This window comes from Grammomys surdaster, unplaced genomic scaffold (assembly GCF_004785775.1).
Source record: "Grammomys surdaster isolate TR1022 unplaced genomic scaffold, NIH_TR_1.0 126029, whole genome shotgun sequence".
Classification (NCBI taxonomy): Eukaryota; Metazoa; Chordata; class Mammalia; order Rodentia; family Muridae; genus Grammomys; species Grammomys surdaster.
Window position 1 is genome coordinate 3,636,642 of NW_021620842.1, and position 26,415 is coordinate 3,663,056.

The following is a 26,415-nucleotide window of genomic DNA, read 5'->3' on the forward strand; positions in this document are numbered from 1 at the left end:
ACTTAATCTTAATCATTGAGTTTTGTCTTAATGATATTTGGGTGTCTGTATGATTTGGTCAGTTAGAGAGTTCAAAATTTAACAAAAATATATTTCAAAAATTCACTGATGAGCATGATCATGCAGAAAAATTGAAAAGCATAAAGTCAAGAGGATGGGATTTGGGGATCAATTTCTTCTATATTACTTCTATAATAAAGGTTCTCCAAGAAAGTCTAAAAACAGGACTATTTAATTTTAGGACAAAGTGAAAACTACTCTTCCAGTTTGTGGCTGTTTTTCTGTTTTTCCTGTTGTTGTCACACTGACCTGAAAATAAAGTCTCTGCTCTGCTGCTGTCTGCAACTGGAGCCTGAGACAGATCCTGGGGAGTTTTCCTTAGACAAATCAAGCCTTGAACTAATTCTTCACCAAGAAGAACACCAAAGCTTATACACTGCATTGGACTCTCTACTACAGGGCACAGGGAAAATGGCTTCTAAACGGATATTCACTGATGAAGTGAGAAGCCAGCTTCTCTATTTTGCAAGGGTTTTCAAAGTGCACTATAAAAACATTAAGGGAATTAGCAATGGGAAAATGAAGCCAACAGATTCCAGATTGTATAAAAAGCATCATAATAACCTTGCTATTTATTTAGTCTGTTGGAGACCTGAAATGTATGTAACATTCTTTTTAAAACAGGATGCCAGTTTTGAGAGATTAAATGGTACATACTCTGAAAAGGCTTAAACTCTAACACATTATGAGTCCAAGTTTGTGCCCAACAGTTCAATAAAAGAAAACACCTGCTCAGTGAAAATATTGTACACATGACTGACTATGGAGTCTCTATGTAAAGGAACTTTTAAACAAACGTCTAGAGAGACATCATTTGGGTGACAATAAATGATAGCAGTGATCACAAGCATTTTATCTCCAGGTTGAGGCAGAATTGGATATAGTGCAAGTATTTGAAATTATAAGTTAACATTCCCTTTAGTTAGATTTTGTTATCTAAAAACATGACATGGGCTGCTTGCACCAAATTTGTCTTCCATGGAGAAATGCACCCTCTTGCACTCTTTAACCATTTGGTCTCTACATGAGAATCATCTAGCTCTGCTTGACCCAGTTAGCAGCTCTGAAAGCCTCTGGACAGGTTTAGTGATTAATGATGATTGATTTTTTTTTTTGCCAGCTTAATTGTCACACTTGAGAAGGACTGATGTCCACACAGCTGTGCGTAATTAACCTAGTGGGCTTAGAAACTTTAGAACCAGCCTCGGACAGGAAAAAGTCTTATCTATTCTTTATTCTGCTGAGATAAACTTAGACTAGTGGTAGATACAAGTTTTCATTAGGTCCAAGGGGCACTTGAGGAAATTCATTTCGTTTAAAATAGACATGACATTGCCCCAGTTTTAGATAAGATAATGTCTTCCAGAATATGACATAGCAAGGGAAGCAGCTCAGGAGAACTTCTCTGTGGCATGTGTCAGTTAGGAGGGTGACATCATTTCAAACACACTTATTTGTATGCATGTGTTTGAAGACTTTAACTGTTGTTGCTCTTGCATTAAAACATTAACTTCTTATGGTTCTTAAAACTGTTCTATGTCATGATGCTGAAGAGAGGACTCTATGGTTGAGTGCTTACTCTTGGAGAGGACTTGGGTTTGGTTTCCAGCACATATCAGACAGTTTACAACTGGCTATATATTAAGTTCCAAGAATCAGATTTCTATTGGGCACTTGCAGATATGTAGTATACAAAAACTCTTGCAGACATGTACATATGAGTAAAAAGTGGATGGGGAAAGTCCAAGAGGCATCAACCCTACCCAAAGTACTATAGGCAACTAAGGAATGTTGAGAGTGAGAAAAATGCTGTTATTCAAAGAAGAGTACCAGAGTTGGTTATCCAATACCAAATAGACAACTCTGAAACATATATAAGAGTTACAAGAGTAACATGTAGTTTTAGCAGGTTATATGTAGGAATAAATCTATCTATCTATCTATCTATCTAAATATATATATATATATATATATATATATATATATATATATATATAAATTATTGAGAAAAAGTCTATAAATTTGAAAGAGACCAAATGGAAGGCACACGGGAGGGTTTGGAGTGAGAAAACTTTAGAAATAAATGATGTAATTGAATGATAATCTCTAAAAAGAGAAAAGGTTTCATGTTCATAAAGCGGTTTAATTTAGGATTCCAAACAAAGGCTCAACTTTTATCTTCTTTCCTTCCTTCCAATGGACACATCTTGAAGCATTAGGAACATTATATCCTAACTCAGCCCTTTACTTCATGTTTCAGAGGCTTAGCACTGACTTCTGTTTCATGAACATGTACCCTCTAGGCACAGTGTCCACATCATGACTTTATTTTATATTCACAAGGCAAAACCATCCAAGGATTATCCTAGATTTGTTTTAAATTTCAGGTAACATCTGGAGTGAGTTAAATATGCACAAATGATGTGGGAAAACCATGGGTTTACTGGTTCCTCTCTTGCTATAGCAAGTCTATAGGATCTTTATGAGTATGAGTTTCACACAGTCAGGGGGTCATAAATGAGTTGCGTATTCTTGGAACTGTGGGCATGTTCATGTGTAAGAGCCAGGAAAACAGTGATTAATCCTTGCTAAATGGCTTCTGACCATCCATGATATGTTGCTGTGGGAAACTTTAATATAATCTTCTCCCTCCAAACCCTCCCATATGCCCCCATTTGCTCTGTTTCAAATTTATGGCCCTTTCTCTCATTAATTGTTATTGTATGCATATATGACTATCTTTATATGCATACATAAAGGAAGATAAGTTCAAGAACTTTGAATGAGTACTAGGTAAAGTGGCTTCCAGAAGAGGTCTGCATTTATTCTGCCTTACTGTCAGTACAAAGAGCAGTATTTTGTTGTCAAAAAATATTGTATTTAAACAGAATACTATATTGTTCCCAGTACTACAAGCTGAAAGCTACATAAAATCAATAGGAATACAAAAAGAAATAGGTACAGATCATAGGATAAAAGTTGTATCCATAGAACCTAGGGCTTCAAAGATTAGTATCAATCATTTGGATTCTAGATGGCCTTTGCATTTTCTTAGCATAGTCTTCAAAAATTAATTCATCCAACCATTTGCCTGCCTGTCTGCCCATGTGTCCATCAGTCTGTCTGTTCACCTATCAATTTTCTGCTCATCCACTCATCCATCTGCCCATCTATCTGACCATCCATATGCCCATTTACCTTTCCATCTGTCTGTCTGATCATCTATCCATATACCCATTCATATATCTATCTTTCCACTCATCACTTCTTTATGATTTTTTTCTGCAGATAGGCTGTCTCCAAATGTTAGAAGTTGTTAAGTGAAGTTGAAAGAGCTCCTTTGCCTTATCACACATATGACTGTCCTACCATGGATTGTTACCTTTCTTCATTCTGGGTCACCCAGTGATCCCTAAACCAAACTATGGTTTTTATAGTATTATTTGGCTATCTAGCTCATGCATCATTATTTCCTGTATAGGATATCTGGGGGTGAGAACAAGGTAGATAAATTAGCATTAAAAAGATAAAATGGATTTTTGTGCACAGAAAAAAATAGTTATTCTATTGCATAAATTCCATCATAATATGACTACCAAATGATCTAAGAAAAAAGCCTTTTTTTCTTAATAAAAAGTAAAATAAGAAATTATAATTCATCTATTCTCATAGTAATTACTTTTAATTTACTGCTAAAATAGATTCTGGTCTAGTCTAAATAGCACATATATAGAAAGACATAGTTAACATGTCACATTGTGTGTGTGTGTGTGTGTGTGTGTTTTGGAAGGTCTAGGTTTAATCCAATTATTTCTTTATAACAAACATACAAACAATAAGGATGACCTATATAATGAAGTATTGGTTATTCATGAACTCATTTCCAGCCTAATTGTGAAGTAGTTTAAAGGCTTGGGTTTTCTGTATTTTCAAGGTTTGAATTAAATAGTCTGTGTCAGGTTTTTGGTAAGATGTCAAACTAGAAGCTGCTCTGTACAACTCTGTGTAGAAGTAAAGTCGAAATAAGAACAAAGAAATAGTGTCTATCCCAAAGGATGCAAGTAATAAAGAGCCTTGGAAATGTACCAAGGTAGTGTCAGTATACCTGAAATATACAGAGAAGAAAAAGTGAGCACAGGAAATAAACAAGCTAGGCCTAGTACAGCTCCTGTTGTGTGGCTCTCTGGTAAGTGGCACTGGAGCTTCATTCAAATGATAAGACAGGAAGCCCTAGGGTAAACAGATTGTCAGTCTAACACTCCAGACAACCCCAAAGTCTCACATGCTTTGAATTCAAGAGGAAGTTCTAGTGAAAGTCATTCCTGAGGCAAATGGGTCAGCAGAATGGTGGAATCTCCCCTCCTCACTCTAAGACTTGGAGGACAATGATTGGGTACCTTCTATTGAAAACCAAGCTACCCCAAGGATCTATGAATAGCAAACATGCCATAGGGTCCGAACTCAACTTGGCAGAGCCCCAGGGTAAGATACAGCCTTGGGAAGCAATAATTATCAGGAGACACAGACACTGATAGCTCTAGAAATCCAGGCTGTTGAAGGCTTCAATTGGGCAGTAACGAACACAAGGAAAGGTAGTCCTATTCTTGACAATGGGAATAAATTTCATCAACTGCAAATACTTTTTAAAAAATGATAGCCCAGAGCATAATGTCATCAATTAGGCAATTGTTTGTAGCTGCCCACCTGACTAATTGCTATTGAGCCTATGAGGTCTGAAGCTCCAGAAGAATGCTTGATATGCACAGGTTCATCTCACTATGAGGTATTCAATACAAATATAACTATTCTTTCTCTATTCAGATCTCAATGCTTTGGCTGCTTCCCTAAGCCAGAGTGTGCAGGAGACATCTCTTACAATAGAAACAACCCAGTAGGTTATATATAAAAGTCTTGGAGAGGCAAAAAAACTTGCCCAGAATACAGTCAGAAACCATGACTGGAAGAAGCTTTTGATAGACAAAGATGAGAAGTTAGTAGTGTGAAGGTACTTCAGTAGACATTGGAAGCATAGCAAATACAGCCCTGACCATGCATGAATAGTAGGAAAGACAAATATCCTCAGGTCCCAATAACCTACCCTGTTCATCTTATGCCCTCTGTGTTGCATCTTTTGGAGACCTAGATATGGGTCCCACTTTTCCAGTTTTCACTGAGGATTTTAGCCGTATTTTTACTTTATGTGACTTCAACAGAATCTTCTTTACCATTTTCCTTTTTGATCTAGAATTTGTCATTTCTCTGTGACTATAAATGAACCACCATAACTACCTATCTAAGTGGCTTTTTGTGTATATGTGTTTTCAAAAAATAGGGAAAAAATTTAATGTTTTTACTTCCTAAATCTTAAAATTATGTATGTCTAAAGTTTTATATATATATATATATATATATATATATATATATATATATATATATGTCTGTGTGTATGTGTGTGTATATACATATACATGTATATATATATGTGTCTGTGTAGTATGTGTATATGTATGGATGTATATATATATGAATGTATGCAGTGTGTTTGTATGTATGTGTGACGTAGTGCATATGTAGCATTTAGGAGCAATTAGTGGGAAATAGTTCTCTCTTTTGGTCATGAATAAGTCACCAAAATTAAGACTTTTGCAAAAATATTTTCAATGAATCAAACAAATTAAAGTGAAAAGCACTAGTAGATCATCTCAACCAAGCAGAAAAAGGAATCAGAGATGGCATATAAGGTAGATAAAACAGTATATTAAAATAACAGATAGAGCAGTGGTTAGGTGTGAGTGGAGAGGAAAGGCAAGAGAGAAGGGCTGCGGAGAGGGAAAGATCCCATTTATGGATGAAGAGAAGCACTCTATAGACACTTTCTTCTGTCCTCTAACCAGCTGTGAATGTCTTTATTAACAACCATCCACTGTAAAAAGAAGTTTCTTGATAAAAATTGAAAGCACACTAACTTATGGGAGTGACTAGATACATATGTAGAATATCATGTGAAACCATATCTATTTAACAAAGTAATAGCGGTAGGATTTCCCATAGAGCTCTCCAGCTATAGATTCTTGTCCAGACTTACAGTACTAAGCAAGGAACAGGTCTTAAATTCAATGAGAAAGTGGTTGGTTATCCCCATAGCAGTCATGCCATTATTACACCAAAAACCATACCTTGTATATCTTGCCACAATAGTTGTTAAGGTAGCTTGCAGGTTTATAACTAGATAAGAGTATTAATAATTGTTATTCCTCAGAAACCTGCATAGCACCTCCTAGGACAATGAGAGCTTGCCATAAAGGAGGAAAATACCAGCTCAGTATCAGATTAATTTCCTCCTGTACTGTGACCAAGATATGTAGTGTCTTCAGTAATAAAGTTTTTTACATCAAGTTCTAGTAAACAACCAAGAGCAATGATATAACATTTTGTAAGTCTCTGGGATATCTCTAATAAACATCTCAATATAAAATATTCCATACCTGGCACTGAAATTTTAATTTGGCAGCCAATAACTTCTGAGAGTCATATTATCTCCATGTAGATAAATTACATTTAAACTAGTATATAAAGTGTATAAATTTATAATATACTCAATACTTCTGTATTATGTATGCATATATAGTTATATAATATATTAATGTAATTCACACAAATATTCAATTCACACACACACATTTTCATGTGGCTTTTAAAAACTATCCTCAGTGCTATTTATTTATTCCCTAGACTCCTCTTCTGCTGTACTCTTTAATACCTCTTCAATGTCACATACTCTTCTGTCTAATGTTCAGGTATTATCACTGAAGAGGAATAGAAGAATTCTAAGAGCCAGAGGGAAGGGAGGACTTGAATGAAGCAACATCTTTTACACATGACAGGACCATTGCAATGATGAGCTTACAGCAGCCCATACAAGACTTGCACAATGTTAAGACAGTCAAATTCAAGCCTGGGTTGGAGTTCCCACTGCTAGCTGAAGAGCTACTGATAGTCTATGGTTGCTACAGCTGAGAATGTCTATTTTCTTTATGAATATGGCCTTTGGTAGGTAGACTGTGTTCTGGTGGATGATATTACACCCATAAGTATATGGGCACTACTATTTAGACTCAACAGGTTATTATTTTTTTTAAGAGGATATGAGGTTGGGAGACAGATAAGGGCGGACCCTGGAGGAATTGAAGTGGGAAGAGGTGTAAATATGTTCAAAATAAGTTGCATGAAATTCTCAATGAATAAAGTTTTATACACACACACACACACACAAACACACACACACACACCACGAAGGGGGCAGTAGCATGAGTGCAGTTTACAAAAGCTCCAGGACATGAAAAGAGACCAAACATAAAACACTCCATTGGATAAATTAAGAAACTAAGATAAAATTATTTAACTATAACAGGGAATATCCCAAAACTAGAGTAAAAATGTGGATCAAAACTCAAAAGGCATTTAGAATCCCAACAGAAATGACCAGAGGATATCCTTACCTCAATATCTTGTGGTCAAGATATGAAATGTTTAAAGTAAAAGCAAAAAACACTATTAAAAGTCCTAAGGGTGAAAACCAACTCATTTACAAAGGCAAATTCCCGACCAACATATCTTTTAGAAGCAGCCCTAAATGCCAAAAGAGGTTGGAATGATATATTTTAAGCCTTTAAACTAAAGAATTACTACTAAGATTGGTGAACAAAATTAAAATTAGCCTAGGAATAAGCACATTTTTTTTTAGACAAGCACAAACTATGGTAGTTTAGTAAGCATTGAAGAAGAAGACAGAGTACTATCCAAGAGGTAGAAGAAGAAAGAAGAAAAAAATCTCACTTTGAGAGCATAGGGAAGAATAAATTTCACAAAAGAAAAAGAAGATAAAAGGAGAAGAAAGAAGGAATCTGTCATTTCCAGCATAGTTAGTCAGTAAAATTCTGATGCTAGTATGGGAGAAAAGAAAGAAATAAACTGACCTAAACAATCAAGAGAATTACATGAATTTTTGGTTATGATTACTTGAAATGTAATCAATTCACCAAAAAATAGAAACAAACTGAGTAAATTTTCAGAACAAAACTAAAAATACCTACATTTATTATTGTCTGCCTGCAAAAATCACAATTAAAACACAGTTTTATTAATTCTTCAAGAATTTCATAATTTAAGTGTGTAATTTTATTTATCTATCTATTCACATCACATTCTGCCGCCTTCCTGCCTTCCTATTCTCCTCCTAGTTTGCCCCTCACATAACCCTTCTTCCTCTTCTTCACAGAGAAGGGGGAGCCACACCATAGATACCCATCCTCCCTGGCTCATCAAGTTGCACCAGAACTAAGGGCATCCTCTCCCACTGAAGCCAGGCATGACAGCACAGCTAAGAGAAGGGGATCTAAAGACAAACAATAGAGTCAGAGAGTGTCTCCTTTTCAATTTTTAGGGGACTCATATGAAGACAAGCTGCATATCTGCTATAAATGTGTGTGAAGGTCTTAGGCCAGTCCTTGCATTGTTACTTAGCTTATTGAGTCTGTGGATTATAACATGGTTATCCTGTATTTTATATTTGATATCCACTTATAAGTGAGTACATAACATGTGTGTCTTTTTGGGTCTGGGTTATCTCACTCAGGATATTTTCTTGTTCCATTCATTTGTCTGCAAATTTTGTTATGCCTTCATTTTTAATAGCTGACTAGTATTTCATTGTGTAAATGTAGCACATTTTCATTATTCATACTTCAGCTGAGGTACAGCTAGGATTTTTCCATTTTCTGGCTATTACAAAAAAAGCTGTTATGAATATTGAAGGGATAAACTTTTTTTTTTTTTTTTTTTTTTTTTTTTTTTTTTTTTTTTGGTTTTTCGAGACAGGGTTTCTCTGTATAGCCCGGGCTGTCCTGGAACTCACTCTGTAGAACAGGCTGGCCTCGAACTCAGAAATCCGCCTGCCTCTGCCTCCCGAGTGCTGGGATTAAAGGCGTGTGCCACCACCGCCCGGCTTTTTACAGCCTACTTTTAATAAGGGTTCAAACTCTCTTATAGCCTACCACCCAGCAGAGGTAGTGGAAGAGAAAAATTGCTAGAATATGGAGGAAATGGACCAGTTCAGCAGTAGTTCTTTGTGGGGTTGGCGGGGGGGGGGGTGGAGGAGGGAGGGGAGCTTGATCTTCTTTGGCGCAGCAGTTAAGTAATGTAGCAAATATCAAATACAATTCAGCAGCTGGAGACCAGTCCTCTAGGCAGGCAGATATCACACATGAACTGGCAGCTACAGTCCTTTCCTTTTGTCAGGCAGACACCAGGCCCAAACTAGCAACTGTAGTTTAATCTTGAAGAAACTGCCAGACTTGCCAACCAGCCTAAGTTGAGACCACTGAAACAGTAAGCTGCCACGGGAACCTAATGAGACGTTCCTGGGTAAGTTTCTTTCAATGGCAGCGTTACCACAAGTTGAGCTCAACAATGCTATGTAAGGCAATTTGATACATGCATGTTTTTAGTAAAGAATAGCAAGGCAGAGCAAACCAAACCAATGCTCAGTGCTCATCTTCCACTGTCTGTGTGGGGTCATATTTATAATCTTCATCCTGGGTCTTTTTATGTGTTTGCTGTATCAAAACATCCTTTCACCTGTGTCTGCTTCTGGAAAACATTGTTTCATGTGTTTACTTTAGCAATACATTCTTTCACATGTGTGCCTCAGCAAAACATCATTTGACATAACTAACTTTCCAAAGAAACCAGAAGTTTCTACTTCAGAACATAATTGAACAAGTGTCCTTGTGGTATGGTGGTACAGCTTTTGAGTATATGACCAGGAGAAGTATAGCTGGGTCTTGTGATAGAACTAGTCCCAATTTTCTGAGAAAACACCAAATTGATTTTCAAAGTGGTTTTACAAATTTACACTCTCACCAGCAATGGAGGACTGTTCCCTTTGCTCTATAACCTTGCGAGCCTGTGCTGTATCTTGAATTTTTTGATCTTAGCCCTTTCAACAGGTATGAGATGGAATTTCAGAGTCATTTTGATTTGCATTTCCATGATGACTAAGAATGTTGAACATTTCTTCAAGTGCTTCTCAGCCATTCAAGTGACCTCTGTTGAGAATTCTGTTTAGCTTTATACCACAGTATTAAAATTGGCTTATTCGGCTTGTCAGTGTCTAACTTCTTGAATTCTTTGTATGTTTGTCCTCTGTCAGTTGGTGAAGATCTTTTCCCATTTTGTAGGCTGCTATTTTGTCCTATTGATGGTGACCTTTGCTTTATGGAAGATTTATAGTGTAGTTATGTCTCATTTATTAATTGTTGATCATAGTGTCTGAGCTGTTGTTCAGGAAGTTGTTTCTTCTGCCATTGTGTTCAAGGCAGTTCCCCACTTTCTCTTCCATTAGATTTTGTGTATCTAGTATTAAATTGAAGTCTTTGACCCACTTGGACTTGAGTTTTATACAATATTTGCATTCTACATACAGATACCCGGTTAGACCAGCAATTTGAATTTGTTGAAGATGCCTTATGTTTTTCATTGTTTGGTTTTGTTTTGTATTTTGTCAAAAATCAAGTGTCCATAGGTGTGTGGGTTTATTTCTGCATCTTAGACTAGAGTCTATTGGTCAACCTGTCTGTTTTTATGCCAATACCATACAGTTTTTGATACTATTGCCCTGTAGTATAGGTTTAAGTCAGGGATGGTGATACCTCCAGACATTCTTTTATTGTACAGATTGTTTTAGCTATCCTGGGTTATTTGTTTTTCCATAGGAAGTTGAGAATTTTAAGGTCTGTAAACAATTGTGTTGGACTTCCAATGGGATTTACATCTTGAATCTGTAGGTTGCTTTTGATAAGATGGCTATTTTTCTATATTAATCCTACAAATTCATGAGCATGGGAGATCTTTCCATTTTCTGAGGTCTTATTTGATTTCTTTCTTCACAGATTTGAAATTTTTGTCATATATATCTTTCACTTGCTTAGTTAGAGTTACACCAAGATATATTATTTGTGACTATTGTGAAGGGTATCATTTCCCTATTTTTTTCCTCAGCCTGTTTACTGTTTGTATACAGGAGGAGTACTTTTTTTTTGGTTGTTGTTATTTTTTTCTAGCACCTTGCTAAATGTGTTTATCAGCTGTAGAAGTTCAAGATAATGTTTGGGGTCACTTACATATATTAGAATATCATTTACAAATAATGGTACTTTGGCTTCCTTCTTTCCAATTTGTGTCCCATTGATCTCTTTTGTTTATACAAATTTTATATATTTTGATCATACCCACTATCCCTTCTTTAGCTCCTTCCAGGTAACCTGCTAGTCTTTTTGTCCATGACATTTCTGTTCTAAATAAAACAAAAACAAAAACCAACCAACCAACCAACTACACAAACAAACAAACAAACAAACAAAACACCATTGAGACCCACATAGTCTGCCCAAATACTCTACTCTATGAGGCCATCTTCTGGAATGAGGTTGACTTATCAGAGGGGTATTTGCAGCCCCATGGTGGGTAGCAAGAGTGTCAACTGGCTAGATGTCCCAGAACTCCCAGGGACTGGACCACCAACCAAAGAGTACACATGGAGGAACCCATGGCTTTGACTGCATATGTGACAGAGGATGGCCTTGTTGGATATCAGTGGGAGGAGCAGCCCTTAGGCCTGAGGGAGTTCCATTCCCCCCGTGTAGGGGAATGCCAGTGCGGGAAGAAGGGAGTACGTGGGTGGGAGAGCACCATCATAGAGTCAGGGGGAGGGGGTATGGGATAGGGGGTTTATGAAGCGGAGACCTGGAAAGGGGAAAACAATGGAAATATAAAGAAAATATCCAATAAAAAAGAGAATCTAAGGTTCTGTATCTATAAGACAAAATAAAAGATTATGACATGAACAAAAATGTATAAAACAACATATTTAGAATGCCATATTTTGATCTTTAAAAGGGGAGGAAAAGTGAAATAAAATGTAATTTTGTAATATTAAAACAACAACAACAAAAAAGAATCTATGTTCACTAATAGTGTTACGGGTGGTCTCTCTCATGACGTGGGTCTCAAGTTGGGCCAGTCATTGATTGACTATTCCCTCAATTTATGCACTCATTTTATTCCTACACATCTTGTAGGCAGGGCAAATTATATATCTAAGGTTTTGTGGCTCGGTTAGTGTCCATCCTATCCCTCCACTGGCAGTCTTGTCTGGTTACAGGAAGTGGCCAGGTTTTATATTCTCTATTGTTGAGTCAGGGTCATCTTCATAGAATCTCGCAAGTTTGCAATGTCCTAGGTTTTTAGTTCATCCTAAAAATGCCACCCACAACCCCACTGATTTTAGCTCTCTCTCCCAGATCTCTATCTGTCTGTCCTTCCTACACTTTATCCCTCCTGTTCCCCTCCCAATCCCTTCTTTCACCCCATTCCCTCTCTCCATCCACCACCAATGTCTATTTTATTTCTCCTTGGGCCTAGCATAACTGATATTTGAGAGCCTTCACTCAGCATCTGATGGAAACAGATACAGAGACCCACAGCTGGTCATTAGGCAGAGCCTGGGAATCTTGTGGAAAAAGGAGAGGAAGGCTTGAAGGAGACAGAGAGGTTAAGCACAGCACAAGAAAACCTATAGAATCAACTAACTGGGGACCAGTTTCTGGGCCACCAACCAGAGAGCATACATGGGACAAATCTAGGCCCTCTACATATATGTAACAGATAAGCAGCTTAGTCTTCATGTAGGAGCCTCTAACGCAGGAGCAGGAGCTGTCTCTGACTCTGTAGCCTGACTTTGGATCTCTTTCCCCTAACTAGAGCTGCCTTTTCTAGACTAATAAGAGAAGATATACCCAGTCCTACTGTAAATTGATAGCCAAGGTAGATTGATATTAGCATCCTCCTCTTCTCTGAGGAGAAAGGGAGAGGGGATGGAAGGAGGTAAGGTTAAAGAGAGAGACTAAGAGAAGAGGGAGAGGAAGCTGTAAAGTAAATATATTAATAAATAAATGGGAAAAAACTAAGTGAATTCTTCTATATATAAGTATCAATTTAATTAGCACCTTCAAACTGTCTTTTCTCCAGTGTGTATTTTTGGCCTCTTTGTAAAAAATCAGAAATGTGAATTTATATATGAGTCCTCAATTCTAGTCCAGTGATAAATTTAAATTTTTAAAACAGTACAATGCTTTCTTACTACAATTCTGTAATATAACTTAAAATCAGGAATGCTGATTCCTCTAATTTTTTAATTATGCAGGATTATTTGGTTAATCCTTTGATTTTTTTGTTTCCCTATGAAATTTTATATATATATATATATATATATATATATATATATATATATATATATATAAAATTAGGAGTATATGCATCAAATTTTGAGAATTTTAATTTGTCCTCTGCTGAGATCAGATGTAAGCAGCCAGCATATGCCACTGGCTGCAAAGATCCAGCCATTCTGTAACCAATAGAGAGTGAACACAGCTACACTTGCCTATATTTGAGAGCAATAAGGGCTTGGCTTTTGAGTGTTAAGAAGGCATGCCTAATTTCCATGTACAAGCTGAAGGTTAAGCACACTAGAGTGTACTTGGAGATTTCTATCTCCTGTGCAAAGTTTCTTTCTATAGACACTCAGGAGAAGCCTGTGTAACTGTGGTATGGAAGGCAGCTAATGGATGGCTCTAATTAGCAGTTATGGGCAACAATGAAATGAGGAAATCATTGCTTTTTACCTGAATATTTTAGAATACTTTCTATTGGATTTTATTTCCTATTTCCAGAGCTAAACTTTATATTGCAGAAGGCAGTATGATCTGCCTCTATATGGTAATTTCTCTGTAATGAATGAACCCAGATTTCTCATAGGTGTTTTGTGTAGTATAATCCCTATTATGGCAACACAACGATCAGGTTGTACAAACAAGGTAAATAAATCTACCTCCTGGCAAAAGGAAGACATTGTCCCTATTTTCCCTGCACTCTTGCTTCTATCTCCTTAGACAGGCTAGATGTGGCTTCTCTTTTTCTTTGCCCTAGGCACACATATTTGTAGGAGGAGCTAAGGTGGGAGGAGTAAGGAGAGGAAGAGTCGGGAGAGGAAAAGAAAAAAGGAAGAGGAGGAGCTAGAGAATGCAGAGATGTAGGAGGATGGAGAACCATGCAGGTATGGAGAACATTCATGGGGAACAACTTATAATTAGGTTAGCTAATTGGGATACAACTCTCTTTGTATGGGCATCTTATTATTAATAATTACCAAACATATAAAGCCTTTGATTCATCTATAAGAATTAGAGTCTCGTTCTCTTACCGGGCCCAGCATGGATGGTGGAATGGTCTGGGCAATGCCCAGCCTTGTGGAGACAGCATGGAAGATTGCCAGAGTCATCTCCCATGCTGACGTCTTGTGGGTGGCAGGGCTGGTGTTTCTGGCTGGCCGTTTCTAGCTGCAATGTGCACGTGGCCTCTGGCCACACAACATGACAACTGAGCTAGGCAGAGTCACAGCTTAGATAGTTAGCTTGAACCAGAGGGTGATTTTAAATATTTGCTACAACAAAGTGGTGACTAATGTCTGGCATAAATTCACTAGAAATTTAAGTCTATTTCACTGAGAGGAAAAGTTGTATTTTTTAAAGAAAGTGAGTGAGTGATTGACACTGATATTCTCATTGATGTTAAATAAAAACCTTGAGCTAAGATTCATCACCAAGTTGATACTGACAAGCAACACTAAGCTCTTCTTCAGAAACCCCTTAAGCTTGTTATCCTTACTGTAGCTGGCCTGCTTCGGGTGTTACTAGAACCACACTGAAAGTTGTGTTTAGTGGAGACCATCTACAACCAGGCTGGGGATGTTGTAACATTTCCTCCCTCCCAAGCCACTGCTGACTGTTTCTTCCTGCTGTGTTCTATCCTCTGCCATACTCTCTTGGTTCTCTTGTTTTGTTTTTTTCTCTTTTCTCTCTCTCCCAGGTTTCTAATAGAGGCTCTTGCAGGGTCAATGGCATAATGTAATGGCTTACCTCCTATTTGATTTCACCCCAGGTCCCTTTAGGGATACAGCATTATTGCAGCCCAGGCTTGTAGCACCACAGGCTAATGGATCAATTCGGTCTTCAAAGTATCCTATGGCCTGTCAATATAAAATTCTAGCAATTACTGAAGTGGGAAGGCTAGGAAGTGGCTGAAAAACATTCCCTATTGATTGGCTCATTCATTGCTCTAGTGTATGATGAACTTGTTTAAGAAAAATTGATCTGACACATTGATTTTTTTTTTAAATCAGAGAATCTCATGAATGCAATTTAAGTCACAACATTTCTTGCTTTGAAGAATGTTTTTTTTCTTCTTTTTTTTTCTTTTTTCTTCTTTTTCCCTGCAAGGAACATCTGTGAAGCAAGACAGCCACTGAGAGTCTGAGTCCTAGACCTAGCCCACCCTACTGCTGTTTCAGGAAATGTTTCTTGTCACAAGAAACATTTCAGTGTTGAATTTCTTCTCTCCATTTTATACATATCAGTCTTCTTACGAGCTTTCATCATCAACTCCCTCTTTCCCCCTGATTTACCCTTCAACTCAGAATTTGTGGTTTTCAGTTAAAGCTCACACTGACTAATTTAGCAGATACATTTTCATTTATTATATGTGGAACAAGCTTTGGAAAGTGTGACTCTGAATTATCAAAGGCAGTTCTGTCATTTGATGTAACCAGGAACAACTTGAACAATGGAGACAGATTAGAGACAAAAGCACTCTCTGGACAGTGAACATGTACAGCATGTGTTTGGGCAGCTATTCTGTCAAAATTATTGCCAAATTATTTTTGAAAATATATTTAATAATTTTATTTTTGTAAAAGTATCGATACTTACCATATGATAACTATATATAACATTTAAATATTATATATATATATATGTGTGTGTGTGTGTGTGCATGTGTGTGTGTGTGTGTGTGTGTCTGTCTGTCTGTCTGTCTGACATCTGACCACTGGATTAGGATACCTTTCGCAGCCTGGTTGTGTCATTCATGGATTGTACACAATTGAATCTTGCCTACTTTATAAATTATCTTCTTCTACCTCATCTCTAATAGGATGACTCCTTCATTTTCCCCTAATTTGACCTACATTAGCCTGTGGAATAGATCAGATTCTAGAAATAGATGATGATCAGCTTCATATCAGGAGTTTTTCAAACTATAAATTCTTGGCCATTATATAAGAAATCTGAGACAGATTCAGAGCATGAAACCTGGGTAAAGGATAGGAGAAAAAGATTGATGTCCTCATCCAGAGCCCAAAATACAAATTTTAAAATTCAATATAAAAACTCAAAAGAAAGGGTCAAAAGAAAACATTTCTTCTATTTTCCTAAATTCTGTAGATGGGGCTCTTTAAAGAGACAAAAGATAAACAAGAGAAACATGAATATTATAACAAAGAGAATGCCCAGCAGTGTAAGGTGCTCAATGATCTGAAAGATCTGATTATAACATGGGTATTATCTAGCATTCTAGAAATGATCAGTGAGTATACAGAGAAGCTTCAGGACAAAGGTGAGGTATTTTGCCTTTTATGGCTAGCAAACTACAATGAAATAAATAGGAAAGAAGACTTACTTTAGTGAGGTTTCTTGTGCCTTCTTTGGTCTGATTAGAGACTACAGTGATTCAGGGCCTCTAAGACTTTTCTCAGATAGCCAGGGGTATTATCTTAAAAATGAAAATCTCTATACTAGCATGTATAGAAAGCTTTGATGGCATTATTTGCTATTGCTCAGCTGTTTCAGTTAAAAATAATCTTTCTGCTAAAATGCTGTTTTGGTGGTGGTATATTCCAACCTCCTATGGCATCCTGAATTGGGATATGTTCTCGAAGAACAAACAGCGAGATACAGTTAGTTACTATTCATACTAATATAAAGTAAGAGACAAAAGACAGGACAGCTTCAACTGAAGTATATGCTGAGGGTACAAGAAATGCATCTGGCTCATTTTAGAATTAGCTTTAAAAGAGCAGCATAGCAGGACTTCAACCTTGCACATGAACGGAAAAGGAGATGGAACCCAAGCTTGTAGAACTGTCTCAAACTAAAGGCTGCTCTTCTGTCTCTCAGACCAGACTTTGTTGGCTATGTGGGTAGCAAACCAGAACTACCCCAGGCCGTTAGCAAAGGCCTCAAGAACTGTGTCTTGTGTCCTTTATAACTTTTATACATCTTACAGAGAATATTCTCCAGTGGTTGAAGGGAAACATGGATTATCTGTGCCAGAACCTATCTAAGAAGTCTATATACTAGAAAACTTTATCACATTACCTTCAGACCTGTTTCCAAGGGTGAGATATTTAATCAGGATTGCTGCATGTTCAGTGAGTTTGTATTAACTGAGAGATGGGTAAAAAGAATGAAAGTTGTTTAGACTGGAGATGTACCATGGGCTTGGAAAATAATCTAAGTTTTAGAGTATTCCAGGAAATTCCACTTTCAACCATTTAATTGTCCCCTGTTGTTCTCTTTCCCCTGGGCTTCTGCAAGGATGACTGAAGAGTTTGTCACTCTAGTCCCAGACTTCCTTGTAGTTTGTTGATTACCTGAGAGCTTTTCTGAGTTGCTTCCAGAGAGCTTCCTTTCTCTGGGAGTAGTCCTGGCTGTTCCTGTGCTTTCTTGTGGATTCTAAACTGTGTCTAGTCTATGGTTCTAAGCTTATTCAGATGTGAAGGTAACAAATTGTAATTTTGCCAAAATATGAAATATTTCAGTGTTCTGTTTCTATGCTTGGGGATTTCTGAAGATGACAGAGCACAACAGAGAAAAGAGGAGAAGCTGTTTGTTAAATATTTAATGAAAGCGAAGGCCTTCTGTTTCAAGTTCCTTCTGAGATAGTGTGTGGTTCTCTTAATGCTCAGCTCTGCTTTCAATAAAATTGTTAATTATAGATCCTAATAAGCTGTTAGGAGCAAAACACACACAGAATTTGAAAGTGAAATGAGGCACAGTACATAGATAAAGCAATTGTTTGCTTAAGAGGTGATTAACAGCCACAAAACAAGCAAACTGATACTTGAACCTGAGAGACATGATGCCCATGTGGGATTGCTCCACTCATTGGAGCCTAGTGCAAAGGTAGATGTCTGCTGCTGTCGGCAGTTTTTCTGTGCTTGATGAAGGGAGAGCAAGGTCTATGCCATCTTACAACAAAGATGATATTAAAAGAATAGGTTGTCAGAAGGACTAAAGAAAGGGAAGCATCTCGATTTCTCAGAGGAGCACAGCTGAGATTTAAACTGCTCTGAGCTGTGACAAATTATAAGGCTTTAAAACCACTACAGTCACTGAATGAACAAAACAGTTGCCTGGGGTAATTATGCCTTTTGGTCTCTTTTACTTTCAAGTTATTTCCCTTTGTGAATGTTACACTCCCACACTGAATGTGCTAGGGCAGTGTTAATCTCAATGTGGAAAATTGAGATACCTTTCAGATTAAGCAAGCTTAGAAATGCAGTTCAGAGCAGGTCACACACTAGCACTACTAATGTTTCACCAAGACACCTGATGACAACCGGTCCTACGAAAATGGGTGGGTCTTGGACTTTGTCCTCTGTTTTCCATGAAACGATTGCTTGAATGAGCAGGTTTCGTGATTCCGTGGGGTTCAATGTTGGAGTTCCCAGAGCAGAAACCTTGTCTTGAAAAGGTAACAGTTAAGTAACTGTATAAATAGTCATGATACTTGGTTAGATTGCACCACTCAAATAGGACTGAGGCTAACCAGAATAACTTGGCTTTTAACTTTATTTTGCTAGCAGTGTATTTGATCTTGAAGTCTTTTGATTGGTAAAGGTGGGCAAGGTCCTATTGTTAGTTGGTATTTACCAGATACAGACTAATTAAGAGCCTGCCAATGTCCCAGTCCTTGGTATCCACCAGACCCAAAGGGTGGTGATATAGCATCATGCTGCCCAGCAACTCAACTAAGTACTGTCATCTTTGCAGATTTCCAAGATGCAAGTCTTAATCTGGTGACCTGAGTGACAAAGAGAAAATGGGCAACTTAGGTACCACCACTACAGAAGCTTTCAGGATTCCTGTGCTGCCTGCAATAAGAAACAGAGGATAACTTCTGGCCTCTTTGAAGAAAATGTCAATGTGATTGGTGCATGAAGCTTTGTTAATAGTAACAGCCAATACACACTGGGTGTATGAACCAGGTTTCGTTCTTGTCACTGTGTTTCTTCCTTTTTTTTTTTTTATTGGATGTTTTAGTTACATTTCATATGTTGTCCCCTTACCCCATCCCCCACCCACCCAGGAACCCCCAATCCCCTCACACCTCCTCCTTCTTCTTTGTGGATGTAACCTCTATCTACCCCCCCACTCCCACCTCCCCACCCTCAAAACTCCCACCCCCTGGGGCGTCCAGCCTTCATGAGGTCAAGGATCTCATCTTCCACCTGTGCCCAGCAGGGCCCTCCACTCTTATATATTCAGCTAAGGCCCTGGATCCCTCCATAAGTGCTCCCAGGCTGGTGGTTTAGACCCTGGGAGCTGTGGTTGGTTGGTATTGTTGCTCTCCTCATGGGGCCACGAATCCTTTCAGCTCCTTCAGTCTTCACTCTAACTCCTCCATTGAGAACCCCATGATCACTTCAATGTCTAGTTGTGAGCATCTGCCTCTGAATATGTCAGACTCTTGAAGACCTCTGAGGAGACATCCATATCAGGCTCTTATCAGCATGCACTTCCTGACTTCCACATCAGCATCTACCTTTGGTGACTGCACATGGGATGGATACTCAGGTGGAAAGGTCTTCAGACGGCCCCTCCTTCAGTTTTTGTCCCTCGCTTTGTCTCCATATTTGCTCCCTTGAGTATTTTGTTGCTCCTTCTAAGAAGGACCGAATCACCCCCACTTGGTCTTCATTCTTTATGGACTTCATGTGGCCTGTGAGTTGCATCTTGGGCATTTTAAGGTTCTGGGCTAATATCCAATAATCAGTGAGTGAATACCATGTGTGTTCTTTTGTGATTGGCTTACCTCACTCAGGATGATAATTTCTAGTTCCATCCATTTACCTAGGAACCTCTCAAATTCATTGTTTTTAATAGCTGAGTAATACTCCATTGTGTAAATATACCACATTTTTTTAATCCATTCCTCAGTTGAAGGACATCTGGGTTCTTTCCAGCTCCTGGCTATTATAAATAAGGCTGCTATGAACATAGTTGAGCATATGTCCTTATTATATGTTCGAGCACCTTCTGGGTATATGCCTAGGAGTGGTATAGCTGGATCCTCGGGTAATGCTATGTCCAATTTTCTGAGGAACCGCCACACTGATTTCCAAAGTGGTTGCACCATCTTGCAGTCCCACCAACAATGGAGGAGTGTTCCTCTTTCTCCACACCCTCGCCAGCATCTACTATCACCTGAGTTTTTAATCTTAGCCATTCTGACTGGTGTGAGATGGAATCTCAGGGTTGTTTTGATTTGCATTTCCCTGATGACTAAGGATGCCGAGCATTTCTTTAGGTGCTTCTCGGCCATTCGAGTTTCTTCTGTTGAAAATTCTTTGTTAAGCTCTATACCCCATTTTTTAATAGGGTAATTTGGTTGTCTGGAGTCTAATTTCTTGAGTTCTTTGTATATATTGGATATTAGCCCTCTATCAGATGAAGGATTGGTAAAGATCTTTTCCCAATTTGTTGGTTGTCGTTTTGTCCTATTGACAGTGTCCTTTGCCTTACAGAAACTTTGCAATTTTATGAAGTCCCATTTGTCAATTCTCGATCTTAGAGCATATGCCATTGGAGTTCTGTTCAGGAACTTTTCCCCTGTGCCCAAGTATTCGAGGCTTTTCCCCACCTTCTCTTCTATTAGTTTCAGTGTATCTGGTTTTATGTGGAGGTCCTTTATCCACTTAGATTTGAGCTTTGTACAAGGGGATAAGAATGGATCAATTTTCATTCTTCTACATGTTGTCCTCCAGTTGAACCAGCACCATTTGTTGAAAATGCTGTCCTTTTTCCACTGGACAGTTTTAGCTCCTTTGTCAAAGATCAAGTGACCATAGGAGTGTGGGTTCATTTCTGGGTCTTCAATTCTATTCCATTGATCTTCCTGCCTGTCTGTGTACCAATACCAGGTAGTTTTTATCACTATTGCTCTGTAGTACAGCTTGAGGTCAGGGATGGTGATTCCTCCCGAAGTTCTTTTATTGTTGAGAATAGTTTTCGCTATCCTAGGTTTTTTGTTATTCCATATGAATTTGAGAATTTCCTTTTCTAACTCTGTGAAGAATTGAGTTGGGATTTTAATGGGAATTGCATTGAATCTGTAGATTGCTTTTGGCAAGATGGCCATTTTTATTATATTAATCCTGCCAATCCATGAGCATGGGAGATCTTTCCATCTTCTGAGATCTTCTTCAATTTCTTTCTTCAGAGACTTGAAGTTCTTGTCATACAGGTCTTTCACTTGCTTGGTTAGATTCACACCAAGGTATTTTATATTATTTGCAACTATTGTGAAGGGTGTCATTTCCCTAATTTCTTTTTCAGTCTGTTTATCTTTCATGTAGAGGAAGGCTACTGATTTGTTTGAGTTACTTGACCTTTTTCCCTTACTGCTTTTAGTATTTTTTCTTTGTTTTGTGCATCTGATGTTTTGATTATTATGTGACGGGAGGTATTTCTTTTCTGGTCTAGTCTATTTGGTGTTCTGTAGGCTTCTTGTATGTTTATGGGCATCTTGTTCTTTAGGTTAGGGAAATTTTCCTCAATGATTTTGTTGAAGATATTTACTGGCCCTTTAAGTTGGGAATCTTCATTCTCATCTATACCTATTATCCTTAGGTTTGGTCTTCTCATTGTGTCCTGAATTTCCTGGATGTTTTGAGTTAGGAGTTTTTTGCTTTTTTCATTTTCTTTGACAACTGTGTCAATATTTTCCACCGTATCTTCTGCATTTGAGATTCTCTCTTCTATCTCTTGTATTCGGTTGGTGATGCTTGCGTCTGTGACTCCTGATCTCTTTCTTAGGTTTTCTATCTCCATGGTTGTCTCCCTTTGAACTTTCTTTATTGTTTCTATTTCCAGTTTCAGATCCTGAATGTTTTTGTTTAATTCCTTCTTTGTGTTTTCTTGCATTTCTTTAAGGGATTTCTGTGATTCCTCTTTAAGGGCTTCTATCTGTTTACTTGTACTCTCCTGTATTTCTTTAAGGGAGTTACTTAATTCCTTCTTATAATCCTCTATCATCATCATGAGAAGTGATTTTAATTCTGAATCCTGCTTTTCAGGTGTGAAGGGGTGTTCAGGGCTTGCTATATTGGGAGAACTGGGCACTGATGATGCCAAGAAACTTTGGGTTCTGTTGCTTATGTTCTTGCGCTTGCCTTTCGCCATCTGGGTAACTCTAGTGGTACCTGCCCATTGCTTATTGCAGAGCTCCTCGGAGTCCAGAGGTCTCTGTGGTTTTATGCCCCTAATCTCCCGGGTGGAAGAACTCCTGGGACTCAGGCCACCTCTTGGATCTGGTAATCCTTCTGTTCTGAGTGCAGTGGCTCCTCGGCTGCTCTGAGTGCAGTGGGTTCTCGATGACTCAGGATTCAGTTTCAGCTGCTCTGAGTGCAGTGGCTCCTAGATGACTCAGGATTCAGTTTCTCCACAGGACAGGAGCAGACCAACTCTGTGTCAGCTGCTCTGAGTGCAGTGGCTCCAGCTGCTCTGAGTGCAGTGGGTCCCTGATGACTCAGAATTCAGTTTCAGCTGCTCTGAGTGTAGTGGTTTCTCGATGACTCAGGTACAGGCTTTCACCCTTCTCATATCTTACTAAAGAGGAAATGAGGACAGAGGGTGGTCAGCCATCTTGCCACATAAATTATGGAGCTGGATAAGCAGTCTAACCCCTGACAAGTTGCTCATTGACTTCTAAGTTATGTGGAGGCAAATACTTAAATCCTTCCTTCTCTCTGTTCTCTTAAACTCTCTGGAGTGACAATGAGGCATGGTTTACTCCTTTTTTCTCCTCTAGTCTGGCTTCTCCCAGCCTTAGATCAAGGTGAGGATAACCAAGTATTGTGATACTTGTCTATTCTCCCTCAGAGGCCTCCAATCTCTGCTAGAGGGTGAATCTTAATCCGATATGGTGTCTTCCTGTGTTTTGGTTTGTAAAGTGCTAAGATTTATGACCTGGCTCAGGAGTGCAGTCCTTAAGAGACCTAAGCACCAAGTAACTTGTAACTACCTCAGATGATGTCATAATGAATCCTGTCACACGGACTGAAGATGAGGCTCCTGCTGGCTATAAACAATACAATAGACCAGGGATTTCTAAAACCAAGGAAGACTGCAGCTGGGTCAGGTAATACAAGTCAAAAGCAGGGAGAGGATGTTAAGTTTGAGAGGGTTCCAGATAGATATTACAGAGGCTGAGGATCCTACACATGTGATTGGACTTTCAAATTGATGGAGGTGATGGATTGGGAAGTTTATGCTTTGTACGTAGTCTAACTGACCAGATTCAATACTAAGTATATACTAGGCTTTTGTGGGATTGGTAAGTCAAGGCACACAAGATTATCATCCTCTGAAGTTTAACACTTTGATATAAATGCTCCAGTGTACCCTGAATCTCTGCTACCATAACATAAGGATCTGGCCTTGTTTGCACAGAAGACAATTTCCTGTTTGGTTTTCTTTTCAGTGTGTTTCTATGATTATTTTTGAGTCCACTTTTGCTTCATTCTGCTTCTTCCTGTTACTAATGAGGCACTCTGGGTTAAAGCTAGTGACATCTAAGGGCCTCTGAGAGCAGCACAAAAAACTGAAGGTCTGTCTACACAAGAGTCCCATGACACTGACCATTTATCTGATGACCACATGGGCCTAATAAACAAAGCAAATATGTCCTGTTTGCCCTCCCTCTGTGGCTTTTGGGCCTCTGCAATTGCATTTCCCTCGACAGTTAGCAACAACCAAAACTTGTCTTCATTACAGTTCTGACTCATAACACAATTAATGCAATGAAGTGATACGTGGTCCCCAGGCCCAGCTATCTTTTGAAAACAACCCAAGCCTGTTCAGAACAGTAATGGATGGTGCTCAGGAGAGGATGACTCAAATATCTTGTGCTAGACAAGGGTGTGGGGCAAAAAATAGTGTGTTGTGTTAATTCTAAGTGTGTGTGTGCGTGTGGTTTGTCTCTGAACTGAGTAGCATAAGAGGAATATCTTTTATTCCCTGACTTTTTCGAGTATCTGCCACGTCTACCCAGGATGTTTTAGATTTAAGGCCAATACACTATCATCTTACTTATCATCTGAGTTTCTTTGGGGTGGCTCTTCTTGTTTGCATTGACAAGAGACTTGTTCCTCAGGGCTTGTACTTGGATGTTAGCTTGTCCCACTCCTTACAACATTGTCATTATATTGCGGGTTAGAAGCCATTAATTTATTATCTTGTTCCAACATTTATTTAGATATCATTGCATTTTATAAATTGAGTCATATTTACTTTTTTTGACTGGAGTCACCAGGAAGGTTGTCCTTTAGACTGACTCAAGTACCTAACTCAATATATAAAATTCTACAAACAAGTTTACAATAACTAAGTAGCTAGCATCTCATTTTTTCTTGTTTCTCTCTCTCTTCCTCTCTCTCCTTCTTTCTCCCTTTCTCTCTCTCCTTCTTTCTCCCTTTCTCTCTCTCTCTTTCTTTCTCTCTCTCTCTCTCTTTCTCTTTCTTTCTTTCTTTCTTTCTTTCTTTCTTTCTTTCTTTCTTTCTTTCTTTCTTTCTTTCTCTTTGAGACAGACAGGATCCCTTCTGTTATATTCTAAGCCAGCTAGATGTTTCAGTAATAATGATTAACTGCCAAGATAGATCCACTGATGAAATAGTGGCTTCGATATCGTATGAGTAACCAAACACTTTTTTATTGTATTTAAGACCTGTTCCACAAAATGAAACATATACCTGGCACCATAGTTGGGCCAAGAACCTGTGCCTAGTCATGACATAGGCCCTAGGGGAGATCCTACTACTATTAAGTTGCTAACTGGCCACAACATTAAGTTGACTCCTAATGATGCTAATGATCTATTATTATATCCATAGATCAATGCATCTGTCATTTTTCATCTCAGAACCTTCTATTTGCAATCGATCATAGATAGTAATAAATACAGTGATATAGAACTGGTTAATGTTCAGAGAATAAGAGACAATGGAGTGCTCATCTCTAAATGGGATATTTGTATCACAAATTCTTGTTCCAAAGCTCATTCCAGAGATCATTGCAAAAGAGGTGATGACAAGAGGATAAAGCCAGAGGTGGTAGATGAATGTAAAGATAGTCTTCTGTACCCAACATAGCAGCTTTATATATGAACTCACAGTGTAAATGGGAACATGCACAAAACATGGGCAAATTCAAGACAACCCAAGTACTAACATGGAGAGGTGATATGGGCATGAAATCTGACACTTTGTAGTTGAAGATGTAGGATGATTAATTCTTTTTGGGAGAGGAAAATTTTGTGTGGTTTTGTTTGTTTGTTTTATAAGTGTAGCCCTTAGTAAGTTCACCACCTTCCAGGGTAAAACCAAAAAGATCAAACATCCAAGAATATATGAAAAGCACAAATTGGGGATGATAAGCAGAGAGAAATAAAAGAAGGAAGACAAAGTTCAGTAGGTAGGAAAGAGGAGAGCAGATTCAGAACTAGTTGGGTAAAGGGATGAATAAGATCAACACACACTAGACTATATCCTGTAAGTGATAAAAGTGTTTTTTAAAAGACTGATGTAGTAATCGTATTTAGAGCCTCTTTAGCAATACTGAAGAAAGGATATTTGCTGTAAGCTCTGTGCAATGCAAGGTTTTGTAGTCTCAATCCTTATAGCTGTCCTCTTATCTGGAAATTAGATTCTTAATTTTTCATATGATTGTTGTTTTTTGTTTGGAAAGAAGAGGAAGAACATGAGAATGCTTCATCTTGAATGGGAGATAGATACTACAAGCTTCTCTCAATAATACCTGTCTCCTCATGTTATTTTCTTCTATAATGGGGGGAGGGTCTTACAGAAATTTACAGGGATCTCCCAAGAGAGAGGAGACAGACTCCTGAATTTCTGAGAATTACTCTGTGCTTCCTTCTGTACTTTCTCCTGGGGTACAGATAGACTGGTCTTGCCTGGCTTATGGTTCCTCAAAAGAAGATAGCCTGTAGTGAGCAACAACAGTTGGATACGGAGCCCATTCACTAGGGATCCTTATTATGTCTCAGCTAAATAAGGTGTGGTGAGGAGCTTAGAAAATAAAGCAGCTTTTTGTTTCTTTTGAACTC

General features: G+C 38.3%; 1 long non-coding RNA gene across 1 annotated transcript in view; it reads left to right on the forward strand.

The window, feature by feature from the left end:
• Positions 1-19,275, forward strand: part of LOC114610137 — a 33,136-nt gene extending 13,861 nt beyond the window's left edge. The window contains exon 3 of the long non-coding RNA XR_003709648.1: positions 19,065-19,275. This is a non-coding gene — a long non-coding RNA (uncharacterized LOC114610137). The remainder of the gene's footprint in view (positions 1-19,064) is intronic.
• The last annotated feature ends 7,140 nt before the right edge of the window (positions 19,276-26,415 follow it).